The sequence below is a fragment of the Orcinus orca genome, chromosome 17 (genome assembly GCF_937001465.1).
Source record: "Orcinus orca chromosome 17, mOrcOrc1.1, whole genome shotgun sequence".
In the NCBI taxonomy this organism is placed as follows: Eukaryota; Metazoa; Chordata; class Mammalia; order Artiodactyla; family Delphinidae; genus Orcinus; species Orcinus orca.
The window spans coordinates 74,790,487-74,816,681 of NC_064575.1; the positions used below are offsets into that span (position 1 = coordinate 74,790,487).

The window sequence follows — 26,195 nt, forward strand, 5'->3', positions numbered from 1 at the left end:
CTAGTGGCCAAGAGCCCAGTACCTAGTGACAGGTGACAGGTTATAGAGCAGAGAATCAAAATATTGAGTCAGGTGTTCCTGAGTTTGAATCCACCTGCACTATGTACTAGCTGTGTGACACTGACCATGGCTTTTGTATATTCAATAAACAAGACTATTTCTCCTGACTGAAATATTCCTCATCTATAATATGGTGAGAATTCCATTAATTCCATAGACATTTATTGTGCACAATCTGGGGATTCAGTACAGATACAACGCAAAATAGACACATGGAGTTTACTCTCTTTCAGTAAATTGGTAACTATGATGATTTTATTTAATTAGAACTCAGATGTTTTGAGAAGGGGATTTGTGAAAGAAACAAAGAATGATTTCTCCTACCCACTGCCAAGCCCAGGAAGACACTACCCCAAGAGCCGTAGAAGGCTTGTCTATGTCCCTGTTTGGGGCCTGCTGAAAAGGTTCCCAGCTCTCTCTCCTCCATAGCTAAAATTACGTATACAGGCTATTCTTTCTGCACCTTCGTATGTAGTATTCTAGAACAGTGTCTTCCATTCGGTGGAGGCTTAATACAGACCTTCCCAACATTTTCCATGTCGTGGCACACACGGAAAATTTAGCTTCTTAAGACCCTATGACCCAACACAGAAATTGGCGAAATTTTCAATAAAGGGCCAGATAGTAAATATGTCTGGCCGTGTGGGCCATGTGGTCTCTGTTGTAACTGTCAACTCTGCCCCTGTAGCTTGAAAGCAGCCACTTAAAAGATGGAAATGGATGAGTATGGCTGTGTTCCAATACAATTTGATTTATTAAAAATGGGTCCCTCAATGGATTTGGCTCACTGACTGTAGTTTGTCACCCCCTGGCCTAACACAAAGTAAAAAGTCAATAAATACTATTATTAGTCATTAATTCTAAAAATATTTACTGAGCACCTTCTATGTGCCAGACCCCATCCTGGGGCAAAATATTGAGTGAAAGGGTATAGTTCTTACCCTTACTAAGTTTACAGTCTACTTTCTAAATAAGTATTTACAAAATAAGAAGCAATATGAGATAAAATGTGGTTTGAGATAAAGAACAGTCTGACATCAAAGGTCAAGAACTAATACTGCTTATAAGCTCCCAGAGGGTGAGAAACAAATCTTCTATTCCTATTAAATCTTTTTGCCAGGCACAGTACCGGGCACATCTTAATCACATCAATGAAAACTTGTGGACTTTAAGATGACAGTAGGGGACTGAGGTTGTCATGGAGACTATTGAATATCCCTGCGTTTTCCTATCACTACAACCTCCTTTCTCTTTGCAGAGGTAGTGAAAAGGGGCAGGCTAACTGACATGACTAATTTTGTCCTTGGTTTCGAGGCCATAGGCAATACTAAGGCAACTCGTTCAAATTCTGAAACTCAAATGACCTTGAGAAAATTTGATGAAAAACAGTATATCACCTCAAAACCTTATCTTAACCTAGGTCCCCCCTCTCAACCCCACAAGAAATGTAGAGCCTAGACAAGGGCTTTCAGGGAGTTTATTTTGGAGAAGTGGCCCCGAGGAACAGAAGAAGGATTGTGAAGAGGGAAACAGGGATGAAGAAAAGCCTGTCCAGGGCGCCCGGTTGAGCTGGTCAGCACTGTGGGCATCCGCAGCTCAGTCCTGCTTCCTCCCTCCAGGGCAGCCTTGTGCAGTGTGTGCGTAACAGCGACCTGAGGGGCAGATGGGGGGAATGTTTACCCGCCTGCTCCCATCCCCCACTGGCCAAGGCTTATCCCAGGAGCTGCCAGCTCTCTCATGCTCTCAGGAATGCATATGCTTCAGAATGTCTGAGCAGGTGCCTTCAGGAACCTCACCTTGGCCATGTCATAGGCACTCCAGGGCAGAAAGTAAGAGCCTCAGGTGCAGCTGAGGCCAGATCCTGTTAAGTTTGACCCGAATGGTAGCTGGTTACTGCAGCAGTGGGTAGAGTAGGAAATGTAGACCAAGAGGAGGTAAGATGATACAAAAGAGATGTCCAGTCCAGTCATGTATACACAGTCAGCCGAAATATAGCCGGTGCACCAAGGAAAGATCTATGCTCTGTACACAGTGAACAGCCAGCCAGCTGCCTACCAGCAATTCTCACGCCAACCTTCCTCCACTGATTACACTGATTACAATAATGGTCATAATTCACCTTTGTGTAGCATTCATATAGGACTTTTATGGACATTTGACTCAGGACTCTGGTGATGTAACGAAAGACTGAATTATTATTTCTCCCTTTTCTCGGATAAGGAAGCAGAGCTTAGTTAAGTTAAAAGAATCACTTACCCTAAAGCAGCACCGTCCAGTGGAACTTTCTTTGATGCTGGAAATAAACATTCCACACATCGTGTAGTATAGTAGCCATTAGCCACATGCAGTCATTGAGCATTTACAACATGGTTCATATGATTAAAAAGCTGAATTTTTATTTTATTTTTGTTTTAACGAATTCCAACTTGAGTTGATTTTTTACGTTTCTTTTTAACTGAAGTATAGTTGATTTAAAATATTTCTGGTGTACAGCAAAGTGATTCAGTGATACATATATATATATATATATATATATATATGTATTATTTTTCAGATTCTTTTCCATTATAAGTTATTACATGATATGGAATATAGTTCCCTGTGCTATACAGTAGGTCATTGTTGTTTATTTATTTTATATATAATAGTATGTATCTGTTAATCCCAAATTCCCAATTTATCCCTCCCTCCTTGTTCCCCTGTGGTAACCATAAGTTTGTTTTCTATTTCTGTTTTGTAAATAAGTTCATTTGTATCATTGTTTTAAGATTCCACATATCAGTGATATCATATGATATTTGTCTTTCTCTGCCCGACTTCACTTCACTTAGTGTGATAATCTCTAGGTCCATCCATGTTGCTGCATCTAATTTGAATTTAAATGGCCACATGTGGTTAGTGGCTACCATATTGAACAAAGCAGCAATGGACATTGTATCTTTTTAATATACTGTATTCAAAATATTTTTCACTATTGAAGTATAATGAAAGAAGTGTGTTGACTTTCTCCATATTTCATCCTTGTTTACAGATTTAGTTCTAAGCAAAACTATTTTACATACATTTTTCTGGTTGTTCTCCAGTCTTAACTGTCATGTAAGAAGGAGGGTCTCACCCAGAAACAGCACTGAATAACTAATACAGGCTGAAGCGGCAAGAAACTTCACAGCAACAGAACAAAGGACAGCTTCTCGTCCCTCTTCATACCTTGCATTCATGTTTTTAGTTTGCACCTGGACACAAGACCATTTTGTGCTTGCACGCACTGAGCAAAAAAATCCTGCACACCTAAAACCATAGCATGTGCTTTAGGGAACAATGCACCTACGATACCATTTGTGTAAGGTAAGGCTTGCGTGACTTTGGGGCATCCGTGACTAATAAATGGGAGATTTGAGAGGCTCTAATTCAAACCTTCTGAGCTTTAAGCCCAGGACTTTTCACTTCGTATCTTACCACTTCTTAATTCAAGTATGATAAGTATGTCAAATCCAAGTACATTCAATAAATGATTCACGAGCTACTAAGTTACAGTACAATTGTTATTTAAATATTTATGTGTTGTTTGGAGGGAAAGAGGCATTTTAAATCTAAAGACCGTAGCAGATCATCCATCCTGAATTGTTAGAGAACGAGGCACCTCTCCTTCATGCATTTTTCAGAAAACCGAAGCTTACTGTAACAAGACTAAGAATCCTAAAATCCTACCCACTTTTGCTGGAAATATTTCTGAAAGCACTCTCCCACTTTCTTAAGCAGAATACTTCAAACATTTTTACTCTTTCTTCCATTCACTTATATATTCATTCTTTCAAGAAATATAAAATAAATACTTCTCACGGACCACGCACTGAAAGGCTCTGGCCCTGGGGTAGACCCAGCAAATAAGTCGTTCTGCTCTCAAGGAATTCAGCGGGCTTGAACCAACAGCCCCCCGTCCTGCTGTTATTACTCAGGCTAGTACCGATATACTGCAAACGCTGTAATATACTGATGTCTTCCAAAGTGGTGCTTTTCCGTAGAAATCGAATGCGAGCCACTTAGGTGATTTTAAATTTTCCAGAAGCCATGTTTAAGAAAAGTCAAGGGAAAAAAATGGAAAATAAATAAATAAATAATATTAAAACAAGTCAAAGGAAACAGATTATAATTAATTTTAATAATCTTAATATATCCTAAATGTTATCATTTCAACACGTGTTCAGTATTTAAAAATCACGAATGGCACGTTTTACATTTTTTCATAGTTTTCAAAGTCCCGCATGCATTTTACCTACACAGCACAACTCCATTCAGACCAGTCACATCTCAGATGCTCAATAGACACATGTGGCCAGAGGCTTTTATTCTGGACATCAAAATTCGAGAGCTAATAAAGTATTCATGATTAATTGTCCCTTTATTAAACCAGAGCAGACACTTAAATATTTTAACTTCATAAGTCTGCTTCACCTTGTTTCTCACTTTTCCCCCTCACTCTCAGGCAGCCCTTTTCCTTCTGGTGTTTTCACAAATGTGCTTCTCCAGTAAACGCCAGTGCCTCCCGTTATTCATGTATTCTGATAACCTAGAAGCTAGGAAAATTGGTAATAAAATAATTGTCTAAAAACAGGACTCCTTTACTCAGAGCTCTGAGTAAGGGCTAAAGAGACACATTTGTGAATAAAGCATATAAGTAATCATGTGTGAACTTCCTAACACGGGTTTGACTTCAAGAAGCCTTTACGTCTCTCTTTCAGCGGTTCCTTTACTTCTTGATCAGGGGTTTCCAGAGTGTAGTCCTCAGACCAACAGTATCAGCCTCACCTGGGGAGCTGTTAGAAACGCAGAGTGCTGGTCCCCACGCCAGACCTGCTGAACCAGAAACGCTGGGGATAAGGTGCAGCAATCTCTGTTATAACAAGCCTTCTGGGTGAGTCTGGTACCTGCTAAAGTTTGATAACCTTGGTTCTAAAAACTTCAGACAGTTGTCTACATAGAGTTGAGATGAATGAGTGTTCCTTCACTCTTCTATATCAGAATTGTTAATACTACTAATATAAGTGAGCAATAGAGCTGAAGTATTATACATTTTATAAGATTTTTAAACTGAAAAATCGAGTTTTATTGAAAAGACATCTCTTTGTTATGGATGGGAGGAGAGCGAGCAAATCACGGCATCTTCATTGTACGAAACTTTTTCAAAAACGATATTTCAAATAGTCCCTCTGAGGTTTCCACACCTCAGGATAACCCTTTCTAGTACAATCCTGGGCCATGAGAGACAAGCCTTTATTTGGTAAATTGCGAGTAGTTCAACCATGAAAGACAAGGTGGTCGTGGAGAACCATCAAGATGCCCAGTCAGAGTAGACTAACTCTTGTGATACGGTATACAGATTTCACAGCAGATACAGTTATAACTGCATCTTGCGTGTGTTTCTTCTCTGATTAAAATCACATAAAATAAAACATATCAGCAATTTCAATGTTTTAGGGCACAAATCTCCAGCCATACTACGAGTAGTATGTCTCCGTGTGAGTGAGGTCAAATGTCTTAGGCCTCTCAACTATCAAAAATAAACAACAAATTCCAGTCAGCCCTGCTAGAGGAAAGACTCAGTTAGCTTCCAGTGCCCTAAAGGAAAATGATATTGAGAAATCATGGTCATCAGCAGGGGGGATCAAAAGGTAGACAGCCTGAAAAAGTATAAAGTTGTGTTTAAAAATTATTTAAAATATTATTTCTCGTAGACTTCTCTGACAGTAATTATGTCACATTTATTGTGTGATTTGTTGTGATTTCTTTTGTATTCTAAGTAAAATATTCACATTTCACACTCTGATTTTGTAAGGTTTTAAAAGGGAAACTCTAAATTTATTTTTTAACTTAAAAATAGAACTCAATTAAAGCTTGTCAAACCAAATAGAATGGAAGTCATCGCATCATGTGGAGGACAGTTGACATTAATTGATTCCTGGTGTACGCCAGGCAACCTGTTTAAACTGTTTGGAAACAGTGTTTCATTTACTTCTCACAGGACAGCCAGCCACATAAAGGTAGGCAGAACATTATAAGTGTGTATTTTTGTCCGTATTTCTCTGCCAAGGAAAGGTTAAGCACAATGTTCACAGCTCGCCTTACAGCTAGTAGAGCAATAATGCAGGATCCAATCCCAGGACTTTGGGACAATATATTGTATCTGTCACCAAGTCATTATTCATATATTCAGTGGGTAAGGTCATGGTCAGTGCAAATGAGAGCAAAGAAGGGATGGGAGGCACAGGGCTCAGCACAGTGATAGTGGCAGTGGTGGAGGAACACACAGTCTTTAATGGGGTGGTCAGGAAATGCCTCATCAACAAGGTAGTCCCTGAGCAGAGACTCAAGCAACATGAGAAATTAATTTAGCAAATATCAGAGGAGCGAAGCTTGCAGGCAGAGGAGACAGCAAACACAAAATTTCTGAGGTGTTCTAAGATGTCTGATGAGCAAAAAGAAGGGCAGGAAGTAAAGGCTACATATGGTATCAGTTGGAACTGGGGTTGGCTGTGGTTTGCAGCTCGCAGAGGCCCTTATAAGCCCCCATAAGAACTTCAGCTTCTATTTGGAGCGAATTGCAAAGCCAGGGGAGGACACAGGGGAGTGACTTGATCTAACTGGCATTCTCCAAACTGATTGTGGCTGCTGGGTGGAGACTAGGCTGCAACAGTGAAGGCAGGGGACCAGGGAGAAGGCAACTGCAGTAACCCAGGTGAGATTAGAGAGACAATGGCAGAGGTGGTGACAAGTGGGCCAATCGTGGGCATATTCTAAAGGCGGAGCCAAACGGATTTGCTGATGGTTGGTATCTGTGACGTATGAAAGAAAGAGAAGCCAAAGGTGACTCCAGTGTTTTGTTTTGTTTTGTTTTGTTTGGGGAGGTGGCAGTGGGGACTGCTGAGCCACTGAAAGAATGGAGTTTCCATTTATTCCAGGACTGTTATTGTTCTGGGTTATTTACGCAAATTATCTATAATCTTCATGTCAGCCCAACCCTGCAGGCAAGATGGTGGAACCACGAGAATCAACAAGATCCTGCCTGCCCCCAAAGCCCTCTGTGTCACACACAGGAGCACCTCCGTAACCTTGGGCAATAAGAGTTTACTTTTATGAAGGACTTAGCATGTGCCAGGCACAGTGCTAAACCTTCCTACATTGATTTTCCCATATGATTCTCAAAGCAACTCCACCAGTAAGGCATTATTTTCTAAGGCCTCATCATGTCCCTATCAGTACCAGCCAGGCAGCACTTTCTCTTCACCTCCCTCTTCCAAACTTCTTAAATCTGATGACCCCCAACCTCCTTTTTGTTCCTTCACACTTAGGATTAATAACTGCTTCCTGTGATTATTTCACTCTTATTTTTTTTTTCTTTTTTGCCTTTGCAGTGCCCTCACAATTCACCAGTTTACTCTGTTAAATTCTGCCTGTTGAAATAACTAAAGTGGTTTCTATTTTCTACTCATAGAGTGAATCCCCATTTGCTTCCACAGTGTCATATCTCTGCCATGTCCCAGGCAATGTGCCAAGTGCTAGAGACATAAAGGTGATAAAGACTGAGGCCCTGACCTCAGGGATTCTAATGAGCTAGACAGACACATGCTTCCATGTTCAGTCCCTATAAACCAACAGCCCATGCTACAAGTTAAAATGCAAGTACTGTCAACAAAGTGTAGTGGCAGCACAGAGGGGATAGTGACTGATTCTGACCGGAAGAATCCTAACAGCTGATGATGGGACCACTACTTGAAAGGAAAATAGGATTTAATTGAGAAAAGAAGTGGAGAATGGATGGAGGCAAAGGAAATGGCAAAAGCCCAGAAGAGCAGGAGTGCTTAGAATGTCAAGGGAATGAAGATGTCTCAGTAGAACTGACAGAACTAAAAATGAAGGTGGAGAGGAGAGAGCGCTGGTTCTGAAGTTAGACAGAACTGGTTCTGACACTGGCCTTTGCTATTTACCAGCTGTATGACCTGTAGCAAGTTGCTTAACCTACCTGAGCCCTATAGACTACACTGAAATGAAGAGGGTGGGAATTCCCTGGTGGTCCAGTGGTTAGGGCTCCGTGCTTCCACTGGAGGATTGAGAAAATGCATGGACAGAGCCGGGCACATAAAAAGGCTCAATAAGTATCAATTTTTCTTTCTCAAAAAAAAAAAAAAAAAGAATGTCAAGGAAACGTGAGGAGCTCAGCAGAGTAGAAACAACACTGAGTAGGTGATGAGAAAGTGCAGGAACTGAGGCAGAAAGAGTAAGGCGAGCCCTCAGAGGGCATGAAAAGAATTTGGACTCTTGTTCTCCTGACAGTAATGGGGTGTCATCAAAGGAATTTGATCAGAGAGCAACATGGTCAGATCTGCCTTTCCAGAGATCACTCCCTCTCACCCCCAGAGAAGGAGGTAGGAAGCTGAGCTATGAATGGAACCCCAGGGATTGATAATGAGGGTTGAAGTAGGGCAGTGGAGGGGTGTGTGGAGGAAGGGGCAGGTCTGAATGGGATAATATGTGAGAAGTTATTTTGAAACATAAGGAATCCCAATAGAAAATTCAGGGTTATTCTCAGTTTCCCTCCGTCTGCCTGCCACTCTTAGTGCTAGCAGTGGCCCCATCCCAGGCGGGCAGGCAGTCCAGCCAGCTTCATATTCTAGGTCTTGTATACTCTTCTCTATTCCTCCTAGAACAGTAGTGGACACTCTGACAGGAGGCTCTTCAAATCTTATCTTGGTCAGTGTCTTTTCTCATTATTATGTCATTGTATGCTCGGACATTAACTCCCGCCAGAGCTCAAGCCCTATTTAAGGAAGCTTAGTGGCTAGCGCTTGGTCGCATCTCTGAATAACTTCCTGGATTGAAAGATGGTGAAAAATATAGCATGGACTGGGGTTGGACCTGACTCTGTCATTTACTCGCTTCAGAAAGTCATGTCAACTCTCTAAACCTCATTTTCTAATCTGCACAATGGGAATCCCAATACCTACCTCATAGTAGGTAATTTACTGGGTTGTAAGAATGAAGTCTGTAAGACACCTGACATGGAGCTCAGCTCACTTGAATGCAAGGTCCCGGAGAGAAGAGACAAGTCTGCTGTGCTCGCCAACTCCATATTTACTGACTGGCTCTCTCATTCATATTAATACTTGCCTCTCTTTTTTTCTTTTATTTTTTGCTTACTCCTTGCATGAATGTCACAAGGCTTAATTCTGCTCTGCAGAGTTCTCATGGAAAGCAGAAATCCTGGAGAAAGCTCAATCATGAATTCTTTATACTACTGTGGCATCGCGACATGCAGCTTCCCAAAGCCTTCCATTTACATAAATTGATTGACCTTTCTTGGAAGCCAAGGATGGTTATATCCACACCACAAGAGAGGAAAGGGAGATCCAAGAGGGGCAGTGATTTGGGGACTTGCACAAGGCTAGAATAATAAAGTTGGGACTCGAATCAAATCAGATGTGTCCAGCTCTATAGTTCATTCTGCCCTGAGCCATCAAGTGGTGTTAAGACAGCCAGAATTCTCTGCTGGGGATGTGGGAAGGATGTGTTGGAGAAAAATTGGTGACCATGCTCTCAAGCTAATGGAGAACAATAGGGCAGAGTGCTGAGCCCCTCCCCCGTCCCCAGAGGGGGCAGCTATCCTCATTTGGAATCTACATCTAGAGGTCTCCCTGCTTGTAATCTTTCTCTCTCCTTAGAGCAGGTCTACTGCAGATGCCGCCATTCATTTACATTTCTTTCTTTCCTTCCCTTTTTCTCCATAGTGCACGTTCCCCTTTCACTGCCCTCGACATCCCTACACATCTGCCCATTTCCTTTATAAAGGTACCTGCCATTAGGTGCCACCTCTTCCTTTTCCCCTTCTCTGTCCTTCAGCCCTATCCTTCCACATGCCTATGTTAACTAAAGGGGGGCGTACACCTGCCCACATTATTTATGCCACACAAGGAATTAAAATTTAACATCCTTCCTTCCTGCCAATGACAAAGCACTTTATACTGGAGCAAGGTGAGTGCTGAAGACAAAGCTGTATTGACAGAAACCAGAGCAAATATACCCTTTTCCCAAGCAAGACATAGTAGGAGACAGCTTTTTGTAGAGCAGTGGGGTAGGGTTGGGAAATAGGCAGACGTGGGTTCCAGTGCCAGCATTCCCTCTTCTTCCTAACTCTGTGATTCTGTGCAAACAAGCATCTTGTCTTCCAGCAAAAGCTTTGCTGCTCCCAGGTACTGAAATATACCCCCACGTAGGACAAGGCAAATCATGTAACAAAATTACGTTTTCCATTTTGCCCTGGCCACCAGGAAGCTCACAGGTTTGTCTGGAACTCAATTTAAATAACAATATAGGACCCAATGATATCTACATCAATCCTAAATTACTCTCTGGTTTTCATCTTTTCCCCTATTCATATTTTCCAGGATTATGACTTTTTATGTTTATATTCATAATTCCCTCTTTTATTAAATGAGCATGGAAATGTCTTTTTTTGAATCTTTATAAATCAAACCATAGTAGCGTAGTATAAATTAGTAAATAATCTCTCTGCATTCCATTTTCATACCTATAAATAGGGATATAAGCACCTACCATGCAGCATTATTATAAGGGCAAAATGAGATAAAATACATAGTTTTTGGCACAGCCTTGAATATGGAAGATGCCTAATTAAATATGAGTGTTCCCCTTCCCTTGCTGAGATTGAAAAGAGTTGGCTGCCATGTGTGGTCCATTGAAGCATTTTCAATCAGATGTGTCAGCTCTGAGGCATGGGAACATGTAGCCAAATTTAAAATATCCCACAGACACAGGAGCATCCCCCAACCTGTTTCAAAGCTGGTGCAAAGATTGCAGCCTTCTTCTGCTCTTCAGGACTCTCAGGCTGTACTACCAAGTCATGGAGAATTATGAGAATTATGTGATGTTGGTGTCTAATAGATCATGATCTTGGGCAAGTTCTTAATCTCTCTGAAGCCTCAGTTTATTCATCTAGAAAATGAGAATAATATTATTACCTCTAGCTTTAGGTTGTAGTGAAGATTATGTGAAATGAAAAACGTGGACTGTTTAGATCACGCTAAGTACTCAAAGTTAGCTGTTAACTTTAAGCCCAGTAATTAGTACTAAAGTTATTCCTTGTATTTTGCATTACCCTATCTCCTCTAATCTTCCCAAATTAGAAAGGAGTTATTATTATCTCCATTCTGCAGCTGAGGAAATTGAGGCTCAGATCTGTCTCCTGACTTCCTCAATTTCAAAAGTGATGAAAATAGATAGAAGATGTTTGCATGTAAAGGCTTTAGAGTTGCCTCGAGTTACAGTGTGAGCCCGGGGAGTAACTTCAGGTACTGTCCACACCAAATTTGGATTTTAACACATGCAAGTCTAGGATGGAATGGCCATCACCTAACACAACACTAAGTTTATTGCAGGAATTCTAGAATTGCTTCTCTTTTAAACAGCTTTGTTGAAGAATAATTGATTCTCCACATAATAAAAACTGCACATAATGATTGTATACAATGTGATGAGTCTGGATATATGCAAACACTCATACCATCACCACAGTCAAGGTCATAGGCATATCCAACACCTCCCAGTTTCTTTATGTCCCCTTGTTATGGTTGTTGTTCTTGTTTCGTGGTAACAAGTACGAGATCTACTCTCAACAGATTTTAAAGCACACAATACCGTATGTTAACCACAGGCACGGCGTTGGACAGCAGAGTTCTAGATCTTGTTCATCAGCATGACTGACGCTTTATGCTCATTGAATAACAACTTCCATCTCCATGGTCCCCTAGTCCCTGGCAACCACCACTGTATTCTCGGCTTCTATGAGTTTGACTACTACATGTAATCTCATATAAGTGGAATCAGGAGGTATTTGTCCTTCGGTGACTGACTGGTTTCACTGAGCATAATGTCCTCCCATTTCATACATGTTGTTACAAATGGCAGGATTTCCTCCGACTTTAAAGCAGAATAATATTCCATTGTACGTAATATATATTATGTTTTATCTACCCGTCTGTCATGGACACTTGGTTTTGTTTTCACATCTCACTTACTGTGAATAATGCCGCCATGAATATGGGAGTGCAGATACAAATGAAAGCTGCAATGCAAAAGTGAAAACAATGGGTAGATACAGAGTCACACTCAGGAGACAAACTAACCCATTTTAAGCTAAGGAGAAAATGACATTCACATCAGCTTACTCCCGCCTGGAGCTGTCTATTGTCCTCTAACAGATAAAGTACTGAGTGCCACTGGGATTGCTTCACCTTCGGAGCTTGGGAGCCAAAACAGATCTGGGCTTAAATCCCAGATTTGGGTGTTGTTAGCATATTAAATCTTTGTTATCCTAATAAATACCTATCCCCTAAGCTTAAAAAGAGATAAGTAACCCAACTACTCCAGTCTTGGACTTGAGGCTGAGTGAGATTCTGAGTCATTTAAAAAAAGACTTACTCATCAAGGAATCCAAGACACTTTCTTGTTAATGCAAGATAATTTTCAAGGCAGGTGCTGTAGGATTCACTTTTTTTACAGGGAAAGGCTTGTAAGTGAGGGAAAAAATATGTCTTTTCTGACCAAGAAGGGACTAGCCCATTTTGCATCCATCTTATTCAATCATGTCATCCATTTCAATCAAACCACTACATTTTACCCTCTGACAAAAAATTCAACTTATTCCATGAAGAACGGGTTCTAATATGAGCTACCCTGTCACATCAGGGAGATATCATAGTATTACATAAACTTCCATTTCTGCAAATGTTTCATCGGGATTCCCATGTTACCTACTCCTTAGAGATTGAGAAGATTTGCACTGCCTTCATACACCCCAAAACTCAGCATGATTTGTTCAAAATTTTACTAGTCAGCATCGAAATTTAAAAAAAAAATGGTATATCATGCACAATGATAAACTACCCCATGTGGTTTGGATAAATTAAATACTTTAAGCTTTCAGTCTCCCTAAATGATTTGGAAATGAAACAGCCATGATTCATGACTCTAGCTGATAGACTAGATCTGAAGTTTACACTTTGAAAAATGCCGTATTTAAATTCCCCTATAAATAAAAAATCATATTGCTCTAAAAATCCAGCCTAATGTATGTATGTAATAAATTAGAGATCCCCATATTGGGTGGAGAAATCTCCAGGACTGATGGCTTTCTTCCTTGCAAAAATGCACTGAGTGAACCAGACCTAGGTCTGTGTCTCTCTGCTACCACTTAATCAATAGTTACTGTTCCTTTCTGTCCAATCATTCATTTTCCCATCTCAGTGACCACTGTCAGAAGCGCCTGCATCAGCTCAGCTGTAGAGGTAACCTGGTGTGGTTTTTTTCATGTCTAGATCAACTATTTTTAATCAGGTGGTTTCCAAAGTCTTGACATAAGTATTATTCTGGGTTCCTTGTGCTTTTTCTTTATATCTACAAATGACACAATTGCTTTTGGGCTTTGCTTAGTGTTCTCAAAAAATAAAAGAACAGAAGCAGGTAAGAAAAATGATGCACGATAGTGATAAAAAGCACTTGGAGAGGAATCAGTTGACTCCTAGTTAGTTTGACTTCTACCTCTTCCTGCCCTGTGACCTTGCGCTAAGTTCTTGCCCCCTCTGGGATTTTTATGTTGAAGGCATTGGCCTATTTGACTCCCAAATCCCCTTCTTTCACTGCCAATTACAGCCCAATGTTTAGAGTGCAGCGAACTAAATTCAAATCCTTTCGCAAGTTATTTATTCTCACTGACTCCCAATTTTCCCAGGTATAATTTGGAGATAATTATCCCTACTACATGGTACTGTCAGGAAGATTAGACAAGGTAACATATGCAAAGAACTCACCACAATTCCAGGCACAAAGTAAGTACTCAGTGAAAAGTAGTTGCCATTATTATTTTTATAATTATTATTATCACCAACATTTTCATGCTAGAAATTCTGCTAGACAATAACCTGACATTAAAGGGGAAAAAATCAATATCACAAGCTTCAGGGAGGAGAGGACATCAAAGCAAGAGTCTTTCCTTATATCTGTTTCATTCATATAGCATCCAAGCCAGCAAGTGGTAAAGGGAATTAAGAAGCATACTGAGTCTTCAGGACCCTCAGGACACTGGAAACTAAGATCCCACAGACCTGGACTCAAATTCCTTCTCCACCACTTACCAGGTCTTGGGGCTGGGAAAGTCATATAACCTTTCTGAGCTCAGAGATGCTCAAAATGCTATAAAATAAAGTGGTAATCCCAACTTTCTATGGTGGTAGCCAGCATTAAGTAAAACTGTGGCTATAAAGCACTTAACTTTTTATCCATCCCATAATAAGTGCCCCCAAAATAAGAGTTGCTATTATTGTTATTGTTGTTGTCACTAGAAGTTTTCCTGCACAGCTTCCCTGGCCCCGCTGATCCCCAAGCCGCTCCGCTGCTGGTGTTTGCAGATTTTCTCAGGAGTCCGAGTCACTTCTTGCTTTTACACAACTGGCACACTTGCCTCCCTTCTATTTTCTCTGCTTATTTTTTACAGAAATCCTCAGCTTGCTGAGAAGGGCTCTTGTCGCATTTATGATTCATGAGGCCCTGAGTATACAGATGGCATTATATAAATGTTTAATAATCACCATATGGTTTCCCTGAAAATTCTGTCACTCAACGAGGAATACGGACTGAAATAGATAAAAAGCAGACCTCTGTCCTCCTGTTCTCTCCTTTACTGTCGGTGGTCCATGAAATGGAGGGAATCAGCTCACAACAGCCTGGTAGGTGTTTAGAGAGCAGTGAACTTAGGAGGGTTGTAAAAGATAAATGCCTCCTATACTGGATATTACTCTTTTGTGTCCAAGACAGCTCAGGTGCTCCTCTAATATCCCAGTGCCTGTTTTAATTATTCTATTATGGGGCTGAGAAACCATGGGATTTTCAGCTGGGTCCATGTCCATCATGGCGTCGTTTCTCATGGCTGTTCCCTTCATGGGCCTTGCGGCAGCCAAGTATTTGTGAGGTTCTGCACTTGTGGATGGCGTTGCATAGTGATAGGGAGAGATGACATATTTGACAAATGGGAATCATGATTGTCTGGCTTCCTGGCAGTTGTTGATGTGTTCTCCTGACCTGTAAACGTTGCAGCTGACTGATTACAGTAATTGATTGAGAAAACATTTGTCAATAGCTTTCTAATGAAAAAGAGAGGTGAGGGGGAGAGATTGCTGGAGCGCCTAGGAGCTAGATTTTACTTAACAGCAGGAGCACTGAACCACATTATAGACAATCACTGAACTCCGTACGGCCACATATAAACGGAAATGCGATTCCTCTGGTCATTTGTGGCGCACCTACTACGTACAAGATCAGAGGTCAGAAACTGGTGATTTCCAAGTAGAATATGACCCTCAGCCTTTGTCTGGGTGTGCTGCTTAGTTAATCTGCACCGTCGTTTTGTTACAATCAGAAGCAAATTGCCAATATTTAAAATCAGAATATTGTACATTCAAACCTAGATTTCTAGCATCTCTTGGAAAAATCAGTACTCGGAAGCACTGGGCCAGCATTTCTGCAGGTCAGCGTTTGTATCGACTTGGGTAGCTGCTGCCTCTTGGAAATGGGCCATGTGATCCCAAGTTTGCCGCATCCCTACCATTCCATTATGTCATTCATTACTGTGAACTAGCTGGGCCCTGTAGGATTTCCAGTTTGAGATCTCTGTTTCTGGTTCTGAAGACACACACGTGAGAAAATAGGATTCCAGGCCCTGCCTTAAAAGTACTCACAGTAGTATAACTGTTTACTATAGTAAATTCTAAATTTCTAGCAAAGAAGGAAAATTAGGCTTTCTGGACTATTAAAGATTCTGTACAGTAAAGCCATCTGGTATCTGTCATGATGGCTACCATATGCAGGAAACCATTTTCAAATTCTTTGCAATACCCTGTCTCTGGTGGTAGCTGGGATTGCAGTTGAAGGAGGACTAGCCCTGGAAGCATCACATTTGGGCGTGATTTGCAAGTGTGTCGTCGGGTTGCTGGTGACCTCAAGTGAGTCATTTATTGAACACTTCCCTAGGAATCCTATTCCTCTAGATCCAACTGGGTTAGAGATTGGAAAGTGTGCTGTAAACTGTAATGCTCTGAAACATGGACAGTAAACTATGGCAAACTGCTTTTGTAAATAAAGTTTTATTGGAACACAGCCACATCCATTTCTTTATGTATTAACTATGGCTGTCTTCACATTATGATGGCAGTGGTGAGTGGCTGGAACAGAGACCATATGGTCCACAAAGCCTAAAATATTTATGATCTGGCCCTTTAAGAAAACTTTGCAGGTCACTGCTCTATATAAAAGTTAGCTATAATAATAATAATGCACACTATTATTGAACCTGATTTCCTCTCCCTTGAGAAGGCATTTCAATATTTGCGGAGCCTACAAATCATTGCCATAATCCCCACTTTTCATCTGATTCCAGATGTGCTGAGATGTGACGCTAAGATTTCTGCTGGATAGAGCCACTTTTTACTTGCTTTGGGGTAGTTAACTTCCTGACTGTGGAGTGTGCACGGCCTTGAATGAAGCTTGTCCCCAGCCCCACTTCTCTTCCTGGAATGACTTTCAGGGCCACTCCATCCTCTGAGACACCAAGGGGTAGGACTCAAAAGAAGCCTTTTGAAAGAGACTTAAGAAGTTCTTAACCTTATGGTGCCTCGTTTTCCTCATCTGCACAATGGGAAGAATGTTAAGACCCATCTCACAGAGTATTAGGAGGATAAAGGGAGGCAATGACCAACGAGACAAGTAGAAGAGTAAACGGTACAAATGCCTTATGTACACAGAAGTTCTGCCAGGTCTGGTGGGATGTGGCCAGTGTCATTATTTCAGAATCTAAACTCCAGAACAGTGTTCTTCAAAGTATGATCACCAGGACACCTGGTTCAGAAAACTCTGGGCTTTGTTATGAATACAGATTCCAAGCCCTCACCCGAGGCTTTTCTAAAACAGAATTTGATCGGGGGGAACATCAGATTTCCCCAGGTGGACTCTTCAACAAGATCCCCAGATGATTTTGATGAACCCTAAAATTTGAGAACTGCTGCCGTAGGGATAGCACCCCCTGTTTCTGTACGTTGTGTCACAAAGACTCCGAAAGAGACAGGGAATTTGTGTCCAACACCATGCGTGACAAGCCTGATGAGAGCTGGTGGTATGAATTATGAATCTCCTCTTGTCAGAGAAATCCCTTCAGGCAAGAAAGACCTGCTCTGGCTTTTAATGGAGTCGAGAGAAACTGGGAACCTAAAGAGTTCCTCCTCCAGACAGCTGTCTCATGTGGCTGCTCTCAAATCACTTCCTGCTCCGATGCCCAAACCCACACTGCAGCTAATTTAGTCCAGATGGATTCCCACCCACTGCTCATTGCACATGGGCGTTCTAGTGGGTGTTCCCAGGGCAACTTCACTTCCTCTCTTATGGGTCCTCTTTTAATGGATGAGGACACATGTGTAATGAGAACACTTAACACGCAGAACACATAGGGTTTAGTCATAAAATTAGTTTTCTTGCTTTTGTCCCCAACTGCTCTCTTAAACCTACTCAGTGGGGAGAATAAGCGTTCCTCAGCCACTGGGTGAAATTTCAGGTCATCCCGTGGTCTGATAATTATCGTAAGTCTCAAATGTATAATCTCCATTCAGAAATTAAAATATCCAGTCAAATACATTAATCAGAAGCCTTGCTTCCATTCAAGGATAAGACTCCCCTTCCACTTCCACCCGGTTCACCCCAATATCTAGAGTCTGTGGTCCACAGGTAACCTGTCCCAGAAAGGCTCACTTCTCACTCTCTCATTGGTCCCCTTCTCTACTGGCTACTTGTTATTTTTGATCCTGCTTCCCTTTCAGATGAAGGTGGAAGAGGAAAGAGAGGTGAGGGGGGTAAGAAAGTCCTTACTTAGCTGGTACTGTTGCAAAATAGCTTTGTTCCCGCTGGGTCCAAAAGACAAACCCTGCGAACTCTATACTTTTCAGAAGGTCATCTCCAAAATGCACCTAATGCCGTAACTGAGCCTGTCTACTGCCACCTCAGTTACACAGGACACAGATTAATCCAAGCCCATGGATAGAATTCTATACCTGTTCCTACTCCACACATGATGCACACACACACACACACACACACACACACACACACACACAAAACCAGGTTGTCCCATGGGTAGGTGGCAAAAGAGCTTGAGACCAGCTCTTTCTCCTCTGTGCCCACATCTGATCCAGAGGACACTCATATATCTTTTGCCCCTGACACATCAGCTGTGTACAGGAAGGTGAAGTCACTCCCCTTTCATGCTGGAGTTCTCTGGAGGGAGTCAGTCATCAACTCACAACTTATCCACAACTCCTAGGGACACACATCAAGCTTTCTGCATGGTCTCACGGAAGCCCCCTCTCACTTAGCTTGAAATGAGGGGTAGACACCCCTAATCCCCTTCTTAGAGAGGGACTCACAGCCTTTCAACAGCTCTCCAGAATCGCCCTAGTGTAATTCTCTCTCAGTTTGCTCATGGTCATTTTAAATTCCACTGGAGAAAAAATGCTTTTTAAATTAATAAAACTGATTCTCAGATATTTCTTTTGAAATTCTTCTATGTTGATGTCTGACATCTGCTGAATCTTAACCTCATTAGTCGAAATTTCCAACAAACTAATCTTCAGTTGTTTCTATCCTCATGATGTCATTTTCAGGATTATTCTTGAGAGATGCACTTTGAATAAAGCATGAAAAAGTCCTGAAATCACTCCTCTAGAAAAATACCAGGATCATACAAAATACTGCAATTAGCTCGGGCTCCCAGTTTAGGCTCAACCTCAGCAAAATTCTAGAGAGATGCCAACACCTGCAGGCATCTGGGTCACTCCACTCTTCAGTAGGCCAGCCCCACCAGCCAGCGTGAAATGATGCTGTGTCCCCTGTAGCTTGCCCTTTTCCATCCTGCAGTGTGACTGTTTCCTGCCATTTCCCCACCAGACCAAGAATTCCTGAGAACCCACATTGAGTGTTTTACTCATCTTGACATCTCCAAAGCTTCATCACATAGAGGGCTCTCCATAAATGTTAACTGAGTGGAATAAAAATACCTTTTTCTTTCCAGACTCACCTCTGGCCAGTCATCTCAGCCACAGTGAAAGAGAAAGGACTGCTGGCAGCTTACATGCAGATGTGAGATATGAGACTATATCAAAATGTTAGGAAAAGGCATAGTGTTGATAGTGGAATCAGAGAGTCAGCCTTTCTTGTCCTCCAAATTCATACCATGAGTCGGCACACCAGCAAAGAAGGATCCCCACACCTCTTACAGTTTATTGTAAATGTCCAGGTCCGTCCGGGTGCACCCCTGGAACACATTTATCACGTGACTTGCCCAGAGACGACCGGTCTGAGGCACAGATTCCTTGTTTGCTGGCTGCCTATTCTTTTTTTTTTTTTTTTTTTTTTGGTAAAGAATGCAACCTTCAGGCTGTTTCACATAGGCTGTTGGGCTTTGCAGAGACAAGACAAAGCAAGTGGGATAAGGAAGGCTATTGTTTCCTATGAAAGTAAGCCACAGACTGCTCAGATCTGAAGAAGCTCCAGAACAGGGCATGCATCTGCACCTGTGAATGCGGGTTTTCTCCTCCTGAGAATCACATTGCTTTGCTGCACTGTCCCCTTGCCCTGTGCTCTCTCAGCATTTTGCTCACCCCTCAAGCAAAGAATTTATCATGCTTTGTTATGGGTAGTTCACAGATGCCTGTTCCTTTGAGACTCAGAGCTTTTGGGGGCCGAGGAGTTTTGTCTTATTTGTCTCAGAAAGCTGAGTACTTAAAACACGTAATTTTCGTTGAAAGGGTGGACATTAATGTTTGTTGGATGGATGGATAGATGGATGGATGGGTGGACAGGTGGCTGGCTGGCTGGATTTATCTCTTACACAGTTGCTATGTGGACATTAGAACTATGTAACCGAAGTCCACATTCTTTTTATCACAACATTCATTCATTCATCCATTCATTAATTGTCACTTGGTCTGTTATTCTTTCAGTTAGTGTTTAGAGGAAGTGTGTGGCTTAGCTCCTGGAACACAAAGTATCTACAGGAATGAATAGTGACCACAATCACGTGGGCCTGCGTGTGAAGAACAAATCCCTCTGGAACAGACCAGCTTTAAGCCATCCCAGGCTGCAAAGACAGTGGTTGAATATTCACACCTCTTTGTTCTGGGCACAGCGTGGTCCCTGTGACTCTTCACAAAAGGACATGCCATATAAGTCATGCTGTGAGCAGTCCATTCTGCCCCTCTGACCCTAAAAGGCAAGCTACATGGGAAAGCACTTCCTCCTAAGCTGGTTAAAGGCTAGGAGGCAGGGGCAGGTAGGGTTTCCTTTGGGGGAAGGAGCACCTGGGAGAGACAGAAGGGCAAAGGCAGTCTTGGTGGAGAAACAAGATTTACCTCCTGGGCGCAGTGAAAGGAGTGTCTTTGTATTGCTTGGTCCCAAGAACAACTCACCCCTTGTGATCAGACCTGCCAGCTGCTCCTGGAGGACTGGGGGGAGGCTGTCATCTCCCCAGACAAGGCAGCCAGTGCCCAAGGCAGTGCAGTCACTGAAGGGGAAGAGAACAGCCACCTTTCCCCCCTTTCACCTTGACAGCCTCCTGGTACAGGGGCATCCCTGCCTCTTCAGAGGTGCACGCCATCCCACCATCTGGCTGTAAATTCAGGCAATTCTGTGTTCATCTCGCTTTGTCCACACCCCGGATCCTTTGCCTAGTTTGGAGCAATTTGTTTCCAACCTACATGTTCAGCTTCATCCATTGCCATGACCTGCAGCTAATGACCCTTTGATGTAATCACAGCAGGCCCCTTAGCTCCGGGCCTTCTCTCACATAGGTCCCTCTGCCTGGAATTCTCTTTGCACTTCCTTCTCTTGGAAAACTCCTGCACAGTTGTCAACTCTGCTACAAACACTTCCCAGTGTACCAAGGAATAGAGTCACTTTTATAAACTTTTCAAAAAAAAAATCCTCTGCTCTTTACTTTTATGATTTGATTGCTATTGCTATTGCACACATCTTGAGGGCTTAAATCATCTTTGCATACTGTTTCAAGTGCCGCCTCCCCCAGGATGTCTTCCTGGTGTCCTTGCTTTTTATCCTGGGTCTGAGGCCAGCATAGCTGCCCTCCTTCATGCTCCCATAATGCTACCCCGGTAGCCCTCAAATGTTAGTGTGTTTCAGAATAACCCGGAAGACTTGTAAAAATGCAATTTTCTGGTCCCCATGCCCAGAGTTACTGGTTTAGTAGGTCTTATGTGGGACCCAAGAATTTTCATTCTATTACATTCCCAGTGATACTGATGCTGCTGGGCCAGGGATCACACTTTGAGAACTACTCGCCTACACTTACCTCAACCATAAGTCTTCCATCGAACTTAGAGCATGTTATAAATTACTTGTTTGTAATTCCGTCTCCTCCACTCAGTTAATCAGGCAGTATAAGATAATGAAAAGCATTACAAAGAAAGTAAATCACAATGTGTTAGTTAGCTATTGTTGTGTAACAAATTACCCCAAAATTTAGCTTAAGACAACAAATGTTAGCTCATAGTTTCTGCAGGTCAGGAATCTGGGAACAGCTTAGTTAAATGGTTCTGGCTCACAGACTCTCTCGTGAAATTAGAGTCAATTGGTCAGCTGGGGCTGCAGCCTCATCGGAAAACTCAGCTGGGGGAGGAACGTGTTCTAAGCTCATGCACATGGTTGGTGGTAGGTCTTACTTCCTCACTGGTCGCTCTTCAGTTCCTCTCCACATAGACCACTCCCTAGGATGCATTAATGTCCTCAAAACATGACAGCTGGCTTTCCCCAGAGCAAATGATCCCAAAGAGAGAGCACATACCCAAGATGGAAGCCATGGTCTTTTATAACCTAACCCGAGACGTGATATACCATCAATTTTGACATATGCAATCAGTCACACAGACAAACCCTAGCTCAGTGCGAGATGGGTCAACAACGTGGGTGTGTCACCCAGAGGGTAGGTTCATTGAATGCTGGCTACCACACAGGACAGTGACAGGGAAAGGAGGTAATCCTGTTTATGCAGGATGTCTAGGGAAGACCTTTCCGAGGAGCTGCTGTGAAAACTGAGACCTAGATGAAGATAAACAGTCGCCGTTGTAAAGACATAGGGGTCTGCTTTTCCAGACAGAGGAAAAGCAAAAGCCCTGAGGCAGAAATGAGCTTGGCGTATTTGAAAAAAGAAAGTAAGCTAGTGTGGTTGTAGCAGAACCAGCAAGTAGTCAGAAGGGTCGCCATCATTACTAACAGCATCAGAAACAGTTTTTAAAATACCTACTGTGCTCAGGGTCTTTTTGGCAATGAAGAAAATGCATTGTTCCAAATTTCAAAGAACTGGTCTTTCCATTGAAGAGCACTCCATGTTTTTCAATTAGTGGAACAGGAAAAAAATTTAGATAATTCACAATCAATACATCCTCATGACCACACCCACCGTTTCCTCCTGTATGATTTCCAATTTTGTCTAATCAACCTAGGAGCAAGAGTTTGAGAAACAAAAACAATTAATTGAGTGAAGCTAAGTCCACGATCTATATTCATCAAATTCAATGAGGACCTTTGCAGTATTGGAGAGAATACAACCTAGAATCAACTGAAGCTGGAAGAGACCTCAGAGGTCCTTCCACTGTTCCCTCTTCAACTCTGACTTGATTTTGAAGAAAAAGGGAACTGAAACCAGTGAGCTCAGAAACCCGTCCTCCATCCACTAAGTGGATTAATCACTTGAACGTACTCAGAGTAGGAGAAGAATGACTAAAATCTGGTCTCAGGATTTCTAAATCAGCCTGATTTCTGTAACCATAGGTGATCCAGAGGTTGCCTTAGGTGTAGGAGGGAGCAGAGAAAGAGGAAGGAAGAGAAGCAGCCTCCAGGCCCAACTTTTCTTTACCAGAGCAGGGATGCTTTCATTTACTACATAAGTAGGATTTTTTTTTTTTTTTTTTTTTTTTTTTTTTGTGGTGCACGGGCCTCTCACTGCTGTGGCTTCTCCCGTTGCGGAGCACAGGATCCAGACGCGCAGGCTCAGCGGCCATGGCTCACGGGCCCAGCCGCTGTGCGGCACGTGGGATCCTCCTGGACCGGGGCACGAACCTGCGTCCCCTGCATCAGCAGGCGGACTCTCAACCACTGCGCCACCAGGGAAGCCCTATACGTAGGATTTTTAAATAGGTCTCCTGCTAAAAGAAGTTTGAAAACTACTTCACAACACCATACTCTCTTCTCTGATACTACAGCCCAGAGATCAGCCTCTCCACCCCATGGGCCCAGTGCAATCCACTGCCTGTGTTTGTATGATGTGTGAGCCAAGAGTGGTTTTTTCATTTGCATATGGTGAAAGTCAAAAAATCAAAGGAAAAATAATATATTGCCACACAAAAAAATCAGCTGAAATACAAATCTCGGTGTCCATAAATAAGGTTAGAACAGGCCACACCCTCTTTTAAGAACTGTCTGCGGCAGCTTCGTTGCTACAGTGGCAGAGCTGAGTAGCTGTGACAGACTGTGTGGCCAAAAGCCTAAAATATTTACAATCTGGCCCTTTGCAGAAATGTCTGCTGACCCTTGTATATCCAAGAGTCCGACGTATGCCTTCATTCTTCCTTCACGTCTTCCTTCTCTTCTCTGTCCCCGTTCTCCTTCCCAGCAAAACTTTACTATAGGTTTGTATTTAGAATACAGTTAACTGAGACCACAGGTTTGCTTTTCCATGCTAGTGTATTTTGGTTTGTGACTTAATACTATGGTGTCAGTTTCCCAATTCACCCAAACTCCTATCTGCTTTTCTAACAGCATCCTATAGTCAGTGCAGCGGAAGGAACTTGAGTGAATACCTTACCACTCCCAAAGGTACCATATGCTAGATGATAAGCATTGCACTTTTCCTGTCCCTTTGGGCCATGCAAGTCTGGGTTACAGAAGGAGCAGAGCTAAAGTACATAGACAACTCCACTGCCTCACAGCTACTTGAGGTCCCAAACAGCTTGCTAGAAGGGCAGAAAGAGGAGGAGGAGATGATGCTTGTTCTCTTTGGTGCTGGTGTGGATTGCTAGAAAGGATTCATTGCTAGAGGTCACCTGGACAGAAGCATCAACCAGTGTCTCTTACATGCATCAGGAGTAAGAGACAGGAAGATGCATTTTAAAGGTGTTTGTTCTCACTGCTAACCGAAGGTATGCAAATTAAGACTATATTAAGGTATCAATTTTAACCCCCTAAAATAATTTTACAGAAAATTGAAAATTATAAAGCCCAATGCTTGTAGGATTATAGGGGAAAAGGAACACAAATATATTGAAAAAATAATTTCAGAGATCAAATCAGTAAAATAAATTGAGTCAATATAGTCATGCCTTTGACCAAGGAATTTCCCTGGCAACTTGCACCAAGGCACAGATTCAAATTAAAAAAAGGAAAAAAAAAAAAAAAAAAACCTGTACAAGGAAATTCATTGCAGCATATTTACAGTTTGCTATTTAATAAAAAAAAAAAAAATCCCAAACTTTATATGCCTGATAAAATGTTTTGATTAATTAAATTAAATGATATATCCATTGGGTAAACTAACCCAATGGGTATATCTTGCAGTCATTAGAATGACCATGTTGCCATGTAAAATTTTCCATTTAAAAATAAATATTAAAGTAGAAAAAATAGAACAACATTTTATATATGCTGTAGTTAATATAAAAATATGCATGGCTTTAACTAAAATTGGGAAATGAAGTTTCTAACAGTTCTCTGGTAGACCTGGGGTGAACATTTTTCTGTTTTAATTTCCATGAAAGTTATTGTAATAAACTCTTTGTTTTACTATTAAACCCACATTTTTATTAAAGAAGACAAGGGAAAGGAAGAGTGAGGACTGATCTTTGTAACATCACTTTTAGAGACACTGAGCAACATTTTATTTGAGGAAGGTTGGATCATAGTCTCCTGGGGGTACCTCTCAAACCTACGATGCACAGAACTGGATCTGAGTGGGCAACAGGTTGGGCTCTACCCACGAGCTCTGGTAACCATGGCATCAGTAGAGACGGATGCCCCTGATGGGAGGCAGTGACGGGGGCCACTTGAGAAAGTAACTCAGCAGGGCCAGATGGTATTTCTTCAAGAGCTCATTTATTTGGATCAACTAACATACGAAATGGCAGGTATTCTGACAAGGACACGCGATACCTCATTTCCTTGAAGATTAAGAAGCTACAAACATACTACCTGCCTCAGAGAGACTGTGGGAGGCAGAGGGAAGCTCACAGGTGGCCAAGTCATGAGCAGAGCCATCCTCTGGGATGACAGAGACAGAAAGAAGTTTGTCCTATGTTATGGGTTTGAATTGTGTCCCCCACTGAGAGCAAAGGATATGTTGAAGTCTTAAGCCCTAATATCTCAGAAGGTGACCTTACTTGGAAATGGGGTCATTGCAAATGTAATTTGTCAAGATGAGGTGAGGCCATACCAGAATAGGCTGGGCCCTAATCCAATGTGAATGGTGTCCTTACAAAAAGAGGCAAGCCCGCCCGCCCACACAAACACACACAGAATGCCATGTGATGACAGGCGCAGAGCTGGAGTGATACAGCTGCCAGCCACGGGGTGCCGAAGCTGGGAGTCACCAGAAGCCAGGAGGAGTTGAGGACGGATTCCCTTACGGGTTTCAGTGGGAGCGTGGCCCTGATCATGCCTTGATTTTAGACTCATAGCCTCCAGAACTGTGAGACAAAATGTCTGTTGTTGTAAGCCACCCAGTTTGTGGAACTTTGTTATGGTAGTCCTAGCTAGAAGCTTAATATACTCTAAAACCTGCTGTGGCGAGCTGAGTGGATCTGAGCCGGTGACTTTCCCTTGGTGACCTTTTAGGTTGTTAGAACTGGTTACAGCTTGGGTCTTACTGATGTAGGGAACAAGTAGATATAACCTGGCAATTGGAGACCCACTTTAGGCTTAAGGTGGGCAGAACAGAAATGTGGGCTGTGAGCCAGGCACCCTCCACCGCA

The 26,195-nt window shown here is 42.2% G+C and overlaps 1 long non-coding RNA gene across 1 annotated transcript in view; it reads right to left on the minus strand.

The window, feature by feature from the left end:
* LOC117199657 (uncharacterized) overlaps positions 1 to 26,195 on the minus strand; it is a 56,899-nt gene that overhangs the window by 17,507 nt on the left and 13,197 nt on the right. The window contains exon 2 of the long non-coding RNA XR_004480953.2: positions 22,478 to 22,672. This is a non-coding gene — a long non-coding RNA (uncharacterized LOC117199657). The remainder of the gene's footprint in view (positions 1 to 22,477; positions 22,673 to 26,195) is intronic.